The sequence below is a fragment of the Xenopus laevis genome, chromosome 3L (assembly GCF_017654675.1).
Source record: "Xenopus laevis strain J_2021 chromosome 3L, Xenopus_laevis_v10.1, whole genome shotgun sequence".
NCBI lineage: Eukaryota > Metazoa > Chordata > Amphibia > Anura > Pipidae > Xenopus > Xenopus laevis.
Window position 1 is genome coordinate 87,186,095 of NC_054375.1, and position 12,520 is coordinate 87,198,614.

Sequence of the window (12,520 nt, forward strand, 5' to 3'; positions counted from 1 at the left end):
CGTCCAGGGCCTCCTCAGTTACTTGCTATAGGCTCCCCAGCTTGTGCAGTATCATGTTAGTAAATGTCACATACAACCATACCCCATTACATATAACCCTCACATGGCCAGAAAGTGGTCATTTATTGTAGCAAGCAACCTGTATGTAGACGGAGAGTGTACATATCCTACTTCAAGCAAATACTACAGTCCTTTGGTAAACCATACCCAATCTGGTGCAATATTTAGCTGATTGTCTGCAATGCTAAGAGGTGTACTCCAACAGCAGCTTTCCAAACGTACATTTTGTACTGCACAACAGCTGGAGAAGAAACACATATTTGAAAAATATTTCTTTTTGTTGCAATATTAAAAACCTTAGGTTGGCGTGCCATTGCATATTGCTCATAGGAAGATTGAATTTATTCACTCTTGTAGAAACCACTTCCACATGGGAAGACTGTACTTGATTGCTTCTAATCTCACTGGCTGACCTTATGTACTCTGGGAAGGCCTACAGATAAATACTCATCCTGAGACTTAATTGTATGTTGGCAATATTTATTTATATAAGGTTATTAAACCACTTCTCTAATGTAAACACTCCCAGTGAGCAAATTGCTTGAAAGTTTTGGGACTTCGGAAACAATATAATAAGCATTTATTTATATCGACACTCTCACTTTGAGTCAAATTTTGGTTTTGTGGGGCAGGGCTTTAGCATAAATAGATGGACCACAGCCATAAGTAAGATGGATCTCCAACTGGTACAGGCAAACAGAAATAGGCCGACATTTCAGGAGATAATTTAACAACTCAAGTTATCTCTAAGAATTTCCATGCAAATAATTTAATTTCTTCATGTTCTGCTAATGGCACTGATGAGAAAGTTTGAATTAATCAGTTTACTGAAAGCGAGACTTCATAACAAGCTGCCGTAACTTGATATAGTTATGGGGTTAATTATTCAAGAACCTGACAGATCCCAAACGTGTAAGCCTGATCTTCATTAGTACCATCATTTTCAATATATTTTTGTTCATGCATATTTCAAGGAGGTAAGAAGAGAAGGTGATTCTTTTGTTATGATGTCACTGATACACACTTGGATACAAACGTTGCGAGTGCTCTGGACGCACTGCCTTTTTAATGTGAAGAGGTAACTCCATATGCAATGCTGCTGCTTTTTTCGTGACCTGCGATTGTAATAGTAGATACTGCAACTGCTGAGCTTTTTCCTGCAGAAAGCCTCAGAAAAGAAGAAACAGTTACTAGGTTGTGTGCTTATTCTCTGAATGGCTCCGCTGTTTAAGACCTGTAATAGATGGATTTATTGAAATGAAACAAGGCTTTACTCTCTTCCAAGTTTTTCTGTGATCATTTATAGGGGATCATGATACCATTTCTCAGCGCTTAGTATCCTTATCTTAAAATTTCTCTGTAACCATCCACATGAGTTTGGATTTTTTTGGACATCACTGATGCTAACAAAAAGGAAGATTCTGCTTTACTGAAAGAAGGCAAGTTGCTGGCACATGTATTCTCTCAACAAGATGATGATGATGAGCATTGGATATTAAGCTGCAGTGCTTCATATAAAAATGCATGCATTTCCTTGTTCAGGGCTGCTTTCTTGTTTTGGCCATGAAAGAGAGAGTGCACCGTTTGAGTCATCTGCTCCAAATGCATTCTCAGTGGATGTACACAAGATTGAAAGTGACTCTGTCGTATTTAAGCAACCCTGCACAACCACAACCTGTGGGAAAAACAAAAAACTGGGTACCAGCACTGAGGATGGATTTAGCCAGTGTTGTTTCCCAGTTAGAAATGGATCAGAAAACTGTAATAGGGTTTCAACATTCAGCAACACCAGTCTGGCAGAGAAGGCCTCTGTATCTTCTGCTCAAATTGATATGATGCCCTTGCAAACTCACATTCCTAGACCTACAATCATTAACGTGCCAATGGTAAGTAAAGTTGTGTTATTTTTAATATAAGATTTTAGTTTATCAAAAGTTTTTGACCAGAAAGTACATTTTTGTCAAGATATGGGTTATGTTTGATGGATGTATTGCCCATTTTAATAAGTGCATATGTTATAGAGCTCTTAAGGGTGGTTAAAACTAGGGATGCACTGAATCCAGGATTCCGTTCAGGATTCCCTCAGGATTTGGGCCTGTTGAACTGAATCCTTAAAATCACGTGACTTTTCGTCACAGTTTAGCAATCAATTCTCTTTCACCATTCCTGGCCCTGATACGCATATGCAAATTAGGGATTGGATTCAATTTGGGATTCAGATGAAATTTTAATATAGAATTTGAGATGAGGCTAAATCCCAAAATAGTAGACTCAGTACTTACGTAGTTAAAACAATAGCTCCCGTGACTTCGGGTATTTTCGCTGCTTCAGGACTTTCAACTTCGTCTATTTTCGTGACTTCGGGTCTTTTCGCCGTTTCAGGACTTAAACTTTATATATTTCTGTGACTTTGGATCTTTTTGCCACTTTGGGACTTCTGCTTTTCGGGTTTGCCGCTTCAGAAGAGGTGGCGTGGCTTCAGCGCTGTCAAGGGTGGCGCGACTCTTTCAAAAAGTGCAGCACACCCGGGCCCCCCTTAAGGCCCGGTACAGGAGTACCCCCTGTGCCTCCCTGATGGTGGCCCTGATTGTACTTATACAGTTATATAGTTGTGACCATAGTTTTGCTGCATTAGTGAAACTGTAAACAAATCGCTGGTACTACTAATATTTCTAGTCAAATTTGATGCCGGCACCCATTTGACGCCGGTGAATTGTCACCGGCGTTCAAATCGTCGCTTCACTAATTTTTCGCCCGTTACGCAAATTTCATGGGAAATTTGCGAAATTTGTGGCGAAGCAAAATGGGACAAATTCGCCCATCATTAGCTATAACTTTATGAAGTTAGTTAACAAACCTTTCTCAAATAATTACTATAAATTCTATACCTCCTTGTGAAATTCAGTTTACAATGACTTCTGTTTTGTGTGTCCTGTAACCTAAACCTTTTTTGTTTTTTTCAAATTTTATTAGTAATATATGCAGTCCTCGAGGGGATCACTTTCATTACTTTATACTGATAGTAACATTTGAAAAACAGCTTAATATCCCAGACATAATACATAATATAAGCTGTATCAAGGAATTTTTTTTTTAAAATGTAAGGAAAAAAATTCACCCAAGTCAGTCTTCCAGCTTAAAGAACAGATGAGCAATGTTCATGGGCCAATAGTATGAAGTTTCATACATTTTTAAAGCAATGGTATTATTGGCCTCCTTCCAACACGAAAGGTTTTAAATAACGGAGACTTGTAGAGAATTAGACCATCTCATATTGCAGTTCTTAAGATACATAGGAATACATTTTTCATATAGGCTCCAATTATAGAGTCTAGCTCAAACACAGGTCTCTTTATTTTAGGCATTCATAACCCTTGGGTCGGGACCCAAAACTGTTTCCCCATGCTGTTTAGGGTAGAACCTTCGGGAAACTTCATCAGTCATTTTTTTGCAGCGAATACACGTATTTATCAAAATGTGAAGTTTTGGTTGGCGAAACTTCATCAGTGCGAACATATCTGAGCGAATTTCCACTTCGCCTTTTAATAAATTGGCAATGTGTATGCAAATAGTTTTTTTGGCGAATTTTCGTTAAAAAAACAAACTTGGCCCTTTAATAAATCTGCCCTTATATCTCTTTCTTACCCCCTTAAATAAATAAGCCTGTCACTTATAGTCAGGGCCGCCATCTTGTACTGGGCCTAAAGGGGGGCCTGCCTGTGCTGCACTTTTCAAAATAGCGGGCCCCTTGACAGAGCCAAACCGCCGAAGTCCTGAAGCGGTGAAGAGCCGAAGTCCTGAAGTGCCAAAGTCGTGAAAAGAGCCCAAGTCCTAAAAAGAGCTGAAGTCTCGAATCGACAAAAAAAAGACCCAAAGCCACGAAGTCCCGAATCGGCAAAAAGATCCGAAGCCACGAAAAAAAGCCGAAGTTGAAGTCCAGAAGCCATGAAAAGATCCGAAGCTACGAATGGAGGGGGGGCCTGGCACCAACTTTTTTTTTTAACTTATGGGGGCCCTGACCACCAATAATTATTTTACAACTTTTATGGGGGGGCCCTAGAGCCAATTTTTTAAAAAGAAAACTTTTATGGGGGGCCCTGGCATCAATGTTTTTCTTAACTTGTAGGGGGGGCCATGACCACCAATGTTTTTTAAAGCCTTTATGGGGGTCCAGGCCCCACAGTTATAAGGGGGACCACACCATCAGTGGCTTTTTATAACTTGTCTGTGTGATCTTTTAACTGTGGTGTAAGGTGGGCAGGATATAGGGTAGGGCTTTTGTTGTACAGGGGGCCGTAATTTCTAATGGCGGCCCTGCTGATGGTTATTCTTCAAGAGTGAATACTGTTACTGTGTACTAGCTGTTTATTAAACTGGGATGGCTGGTAATTGGTTTCTAACAGATAGAAAAGGATCGACATACAGTATGCTGCATTACATGACACTCAGCAATAAACTGGTTAGGAATATTATATATATATATATATTATAAGTTTATCTTTAATTTTCGTTTACTGTAGACACTTTAAAAGTATTTCAAGGTGAGATTATATGAATGACAAATTGCGTAACACAGGCTGCTAAAAGCAGAGTAGATTTTCTATGCATGACTTGTAAAAAGGTGTGTTCCCGGTGTGTGGTAGTCTGTAAATCCTGTGTGTTTAGATTGCTAAGGAGGAGTGACTTCAGTAGTCTTGCCATTCCTGTTATTTTTAAACAAAAGTTATATGCATGTTTTTTATTGTGTCTATGTTAAGTAGTTCCGGGGAGGAGAAAGCTGCTTCTGGCACTTTCTACGCATCTTTTGTCCTCGCATTTCACAATGTATATGTAAGTTGTTAAAGGAGAAGGAAAGGTCTTTTTACTTGGGGGTGCCAAAAGTTAGGCACCCTCAAGTGATTGCATGTTCTTACCTGAAACCCCGGGCCAATGCACCAAGGAGCAATCGTATTCTGGCTTCCTTTTTCTTGCGGCTGCGCATATGCAGTAGAGCGAAAAACCAGATTTTAACAAAACTGCTGGCTACTGTATTTCGTTCTACTGCGCATAGATCTGCCCTAGGAAATTTGAACAAAGACGAAGCCTGAAGATGATCACTCCATGGTGCTCGCTGGAAGAATCCCGGGCCAGTTTGGTTTTCCCCTAATAGGTGCACCGGCCCGGGGTCTCAGGTAAGTACATGCAATCACTTGGGGTGCCTAACTTCTGACACCCCCAAGTAAAAAGACCTCCTTTAAGGGAAGATTTCTCATTAATCTTGTGACTGAATTTTGGGGCTACCTGGCATAGTTGGGAACCCTTTAGTTTCAATTAAAGGGATTCTGTTGTGGCAAAACATGTTTTTCACAAAATGCATCAATTAATAGCACTTCTCCTGCAGAATTCTGCAAAAAGATCAGAACAGAATCACTTTAAGGAAGTGCTGAGAACAGCATACAGATAAAAACTTATTAAAATGGCACATCACACTCTATACAGCATCTTAAATGAAGCTAAAGCATACAGAGTGACGGTAGGTGGGGTTTTTATTAAGAGGTTGTTAAAAGATATAGAGGGGGAAGTTTATTGCAGTTTATGGGGCAACATACAATTAAAACAGCAGCACAAATGGCATTGGTTTGTCACCAGTCAAACATTGCATTTACATACAGTATGGGACCTGCTATCTAGAATGCTTGGGACCTGGGGTTTTCCAGGTAACAGATCTTTCCGTAATATGGATCTTCATACCGTAAGTCTGCTAGAAAATCATGTAAACATTAAATAAACCCAATAGGCTGGTTTTGCTTCCAATAAGGATGAATTATATCTTAGTTGGGATCAAGTACAAGGTACTGTTTTATTATTACAGAGAAAAAGGAAATAATTATTAAAAATTTGGATTATTTGGATAAAGTGGAGTCTATGGGAGATCGCCTTTCCTTTCTGGATATCGGGTTTCAGGATAATGGATCTCATACATGTACAATATAGCTGTTTGTTACAACACCTACATCATAGTCCATAGCATCAGTGTAACCTTTCATATTTACTGAATGGTGGGGGTGTGGTGCAGTGGCCTTTTCCTACCAGGGACCCCACATTTTGTGAAATGCCCCTAGCTGTACTGTCTCCTATACAGTACATACCCTACATTTTTTTCACGTTTGTTACAACCTAACAATTTGGGTTATATTGTTATATTGAAGAACATGGTGCAATCATTTTTTTTTAAATTTGTCACCTACCAACTATTATCTCTATTTTAATTGCACAGTGTTGCAGTTGTGCTAATAATTATAATACTGTGCACACTTGGCTGCATTTACCAGCATATGCCAGGACTGCAGTTGGGTGAGGTTCCTATAAATTGCAACTATACTCACTGACCCGATATATAAAGGGTTACAGATTTAGCTCAGAGCCCCCCACCCTTTTGGCCACAGCTTGACACATTTTATAAGAGAAAAGGGTGATATATTTTTTATTCTGTTTCCAAAAGAGAAATGTCTACTAGTCAGTATAATAATAAACAGTAATATACAAAAAATAGACAAAAGATCTCTTCATGATAACAACTTAATGATAAATTAAGCATGCAATGTAATCTGCTTGGCTGTAGCATCTGGCTAGTCCAATGGGAGATGCAGACCAGACACCAGACTAATTAGTGTTTTTCCAATTCCCACATAATTACCTAGTACTACAGCTCACAAAATCACATTTACTAACAACATATAAACTGCATTCTCAGAACATATACTATAAACCACAGTGTTATTAACTAATATATCTATGGGAATAATTATAAAGATGGATCACATCAAGCAGCTGCTGGGACCCCAGCATTATAACCTGACAACCGTATGCTTTTTCCTTCCTAATAGTAACAATATCCATCTCTTTCTTTCTCAAGCAACTGTTAAAACATGCCCTAACCCTATGTCACTTATACTACTGAAACGCACTTGTGCCGGTGTTAGTTCATCGATGGGGCTCAAGTCGCAGCTAAAATTCAAAGTCATACCTCTCAATATGGTCATATATTAGCTATATGCATATTTTTTATTTTAATGAATGTGTTTGAGTGTTAGAAAGGATGGATTCCTGGGAAAGGGTTAAGGCATAGACAAAATATTCATGATGCATCATTGAGTCAGCTTTTGTTCATGCTGTCAGGGGTGCTGCTGCCATGAGGCAAAAAGCCACTCCTTAAGAGCCTACCTTAAAAACGTAAATTCATGGATAGAACTATCTGGGCTGCATAGTTTGAGTCATCAGCAAACACAGATACATTGCTTACAGTGCTCCCCCTGAGTGAGAACCCCTCTCCAAGTAGGTAATGTTCCATTGACAACCAATAGCTATACATTACCATTTAGCCAGTTTCCTATCTGTGTACAACCAGCATTACTAATACCAACAAAAGCTATCAAAAGCTTTGATAAAATTCAATAAGTCTACTTGAATTACTGCAATATTTAAAATTCCTATTTACCTACTCATAAAAAGCTATTAAATGTGTCTGACATGATCTATAAGTCTTGCTGATTATTACTTATAATGCCATACTCCAGAACATCATTTTGAATGTGAACTTTCAAAACAGACTTACAGACCTTTAATTGCCAGGTTATTAACATCCACAACTTGTATAAATGATATGGTTGAGGCTTAGGCTTTTATTGCACTGAGTTTGTAGCTGTAAATATGTTCATTTTTTCATTTGTTTATATAAATATAAAATTCACATTTTGGCATATTTTACAGACATTGAGACAACTGTGTTAAGGTGCCACACAATAAAGAATATTAAATGGCAATATTACAAATATTGAATATACAATATTAAAATGTATTATGGTATATGGTATAATAGTTCTGCCATGTTTGTTTGTCTAACTATCCTTTATTCCTAAATTTATCTACAGGGGCGATCCTAGCCCCTCTGCCACCTGAGGCAGCTTGCTACTGCCGCCCCCCACCATCCGCTCACTTTTTTGCACCACAGGGGGTCGAGGAGAGTCCACGCTTTCAGCAGAGGGGTCCACGGGATTCCAGGACAATATCACAAGTGCTAGAAGAGCCAAACTTCCAATTTCCAGGGGAAATTTGGCTCTTGAAGTTACCAGGAATGGCACTTTTTACCCCTGGTAACTATCGGGACATGCTGTCAGAGGAGAGTTTCTTAACTGGTTCAGCACTCCTATTTATCTAGTACCAATATATTAGGTTTAATGGAGAATGTGTAGTCATGCTAGTCATACTGCTGATTTGTCTCATTAAAATCCAGCCTTGTTTCCCACGCTAAGAATTACTTATAGTACATTTAAAGCCAAATTTAGCTTTTAGATCATCCAGAGACAAGTTTAAAATGATCCCATCTTAGAAATGGTTGTATTTATAGAACACCACATTCTTTTTAGCTCTACACACATTACTGGTCTGTATTTAGCCTAGTGGAAGAACTAGACAGTATAAGTAGATTTTATTTTAGTATAAATAATAGATCATGCTTTCTGCATTGCTGGTCAGAATCAAAACCATTGTAAAAACATACTTTGCAGAATAGTGTCTGGGTTTTTTTTTCTTGTCATTGAGATACAAGTGACCTCATTGACAGACCTCAGTGCACACTGAATAAAATGATCAGGATATGCTTTCAGACAATACATTATATGATTTCAGTCTGATGGGCCATTACAGCTGAAGGATTTTAGTTACAAAACTCCAGTTGGCTGCATTAATGGAAATAATAGTAAGGAGCATAGGAGATATTATTTTAAAAATCAACTTTTAATTTTTTATTATCCTTGGCAATTAAAATTCAATTGCATTTAATACACCTTGTCCTATCATTATTCTGGTACATGTGACTGAATTAACTGATTGCTTTTTAAATGAATGTGATGGTTTAACTATGCCTTTTATTTCAATGCATGAATCATTTTCAAACATAGTGGGGCTAATTTTTTCTAACGTTTTGCAACATTGCCACACTTCCTCGCTTCAAATCTAATGTTAGACCAGGAAGCCTTTACATAGTTAGTTAGTTAGTTAGTTAGTTACATAGTTAAATTGGGTTGAAAAAAGACAAAGTCCATCAAGTTCAACCCCTCCAAATGAAAACCCAGCATCCATACATACACACACCCCTCCCTACTTTTAATTAAAATTCTATATACCCATACCTATACTAACTATAGAGTTTAGTATCACAATAGCCTTTGATATTATGTCTGTCCAAAAAATCATCCAAGCCATTCCTAAAGGCATTAACTGAATCAGCCATCACAACATCACCCGGCAGTGCATTCCACAACCTCACTGTCCTGACTGTGAAGAACCTGCTACGTTGCTTCAAATGAAAGTTCTTTTCTTCTAGTCTAAAGGGGTGGCCTCTGGTACGGTGATCCACTTTATGGGTAAAAAGGTCCCCTGCCATTTGTCTATAATGTCCTCTAATGTACTTGTAAAGTGTAATCATGTCCCCTCGCAAGCGCCTTTTTTCCAGAGAAAACAACCCGAACCTTGACAGTCTACCCTCATAATTTAAGTCTTCCGTCCCTCTAACCAATTTAGTTGCACGTCTCTGCACTCTCTCCAGCTCATTTATATCCCTCTTAAGGACTGGAGTCCAAAACTGCACTGCATACTCCAGATGAGGCCTTACCAGGCACCTATAAAGAGGCATAATTATGTTTTCATCCCTTGAGTTAATGCCCTTTTTTATGCAAGACAGAACTTTATTTGCTTTAGTAGCCACAGAATGACACTTTGCTTTATGCTACATGAAATATTGGCCAGCTGGTACAGTTACATAAATATTTTACATAGATAACAGCCGATAAACGGCTTATTGTTATGTAATAGATAATAGTGCTTTTCAGAAATGAATTTACTGTTAGGTTTGTTTGGTTGTGGCCACTGTGCTTCTAGCTTGTAAAATATTGTGAACCTGACACCTTATATATGTACATGAATGCCTATGTCATAAGTTGATATGCAAACAATATATAGATGTTGTATGTATGTATATATCCCTTCAAAGAATAAATAATGCCTACAATAACTGATTGCTACAGTGAGGATAGCAGTGTCATTTGTTGAATATCTAGCTAGCTTGATCAGCAAAACATTTGTATTAGGTGAACATATGTGTACAACTGACGTTTCAGTCCCTGTCTTATAAAGTGCTGCAATAAAAGTGCATAAGTGCTTAATTAAATACAGCACATAGTTCCACAATGTCATGATATCATAGAGACATACATTAAAAACAGTTTGCACCTGAAAATGTACACATTGTTGTATTAAATGCATTATTCATGGCACTACACCCTTCACCCGATTTCTATCCTAGGGGCCCCCTTACTTAATGATGCTTCTCACTTCGGTTCACTATCCCGACGATGGCTCTTCATGGACTGCTGTTAATATTTTGGTTAGCACCCGGCAATTAACCTAGTGAATGTTGAGTGCTGATGAATTCTATATATAGATATGTTCTAGCCATCCATCTTGTCTTTGTACAGTGCATATGTTGTGCCTGCCAGGTCACTGTAAACTTCTGTTTGTATATACAGTATTGAGCATGCATATAATGTAAGATGGAAAGGGCGTCAAAATATGGAGGCATCTAGGGCAGTTTTGGAAGATATAACTTAACTGCAATTAACTTCTTTAAATACATCTTACTTAACAAACAAATGAGCAAAGTGTAATTTTAGACTCATTTTGTTTTTTACCCACAGTGCAGTATTTTTCCAGTGAATTTGCATCCAATACATTAAACCATTCTTCAGTGCCCCTGTGAGTTTTGACGAATCAAACACAATTTGCGGTCAAAATAGACAGGATTACATCACTTCCATTGAATGGTATATATTTATGATATTTGTGTGTAATTTAGGCACATGTCTGCTGCACCTGTTAATGTTGTAACAAACTATAATAATAAGTAGAACATAAAAAAGATAAACATAAAAAAGTTAAAATGCTCTTCCCTATTATATTAAAGTAGATCTGAAGGTGGGAGATGATGTTCACAGCAGCTAAAGATTGTAATGTTTAATATGTTTGACATCTTAGCTACTGTCTGCATGGAAACAAATGTACAACATCTATTTCCTCTAACAATGTCATTAGCCAGGCTCAAAATGATAATCTCCCTTTTAGGGATAAATATACATAAATAAATACCAAGGCATTAGCATGCATCAAATAAAGATGTGAGTGCTGCGGTATAGTGGTGATCTCTAGAATCCTTTATAATATACAGTTTAGAGAACATGTACTAAGACTTTCTCCTGGTTTCCTCTCTTCCCATGCTGACCCCTGGAAGACCAGCCAGGAAGAGGAAGATTCCAATACTAGTTATGATTTGCCAAGGCATGGCAATGGCTCCTTATCAGGTAAGAAAATGTCATATTTATCTGTTATTTCCTGCCTTTCTAAAGAGTGTGGGCTGATAAGAGACTGTAAAACTTCTTTTAATGATAGCAAGGGAAATGTATTCAGAGTGACATAAGACAGACTATGTGATAAACTATGAAATTTACCACATGTTTGCTTAGTTATCTTAATTTTGGTATCCATTTGCCTTGAGAAAGGCCTTCTGATAAAAGCCATGTCTGGTGTTACCTCAGCCACTCTGCATACTTTTTTTTTCTGATTCTGTATTCAGTATTTTCTTTTTTTTCATTTTAAAACGGCTTCCACAGTGGTCTTATATCTAACATAGTCATTTAGTTTTAAATTTGAAGCCATCTTCAATTTGCTTCAGAGAAGGAAAAACAACATTTTCTGACTGCTAGGGGGCAAATGAACCAGTCCCTGGATCAACTTTGAGAGCTCATCTCTGGAACCCTGTATTTTCTTCCTTCCTACAAGTAGGGTTGCCACCTGGCCGGTATTTTACCGGCCTGGCCAGTATAAATGATGGTTGATCCCAATGTTATTAATAAGGAAAAAAGATAAATATATAGGAAGGCCGGTATTTTTTTTGAGAAAAGGTGGCAACCCTACCTATAAGGAAAATAACTCTTTCTTGAACCTATCTAATGTATCAGCCAGTACAAATACTTCAGGTAGAAAATTCCACAACCTCACGGCTCTCACTGTAAAAAACCATTTCACACCATAAGATTATTATTATAAACACACATTTATTACATGTCAACATATTCCCCACCGCTGTAAAATAAATGAGCATATGCACCACACATACAGATTTATATAAAAAAATCAAGCTGTACAGTGGGCCCTGCCCAAAACAGCTAATAAAATAAAAGAAGAAGGGTGGAGCCTCCTCTGTGTCTGCTGGTAAGATCTACTGGTGACTAAAGCACCAGAAAGTTTATTTTATGGTCCCTTTATATATTTATACTGTATATAGTTTTAATTTCTCCCATGAGCCTGTTTTCCAGTGTAAACAATCCCACCTTAGTTAGTCAATCTCCATAAATAAGGCATACCATAC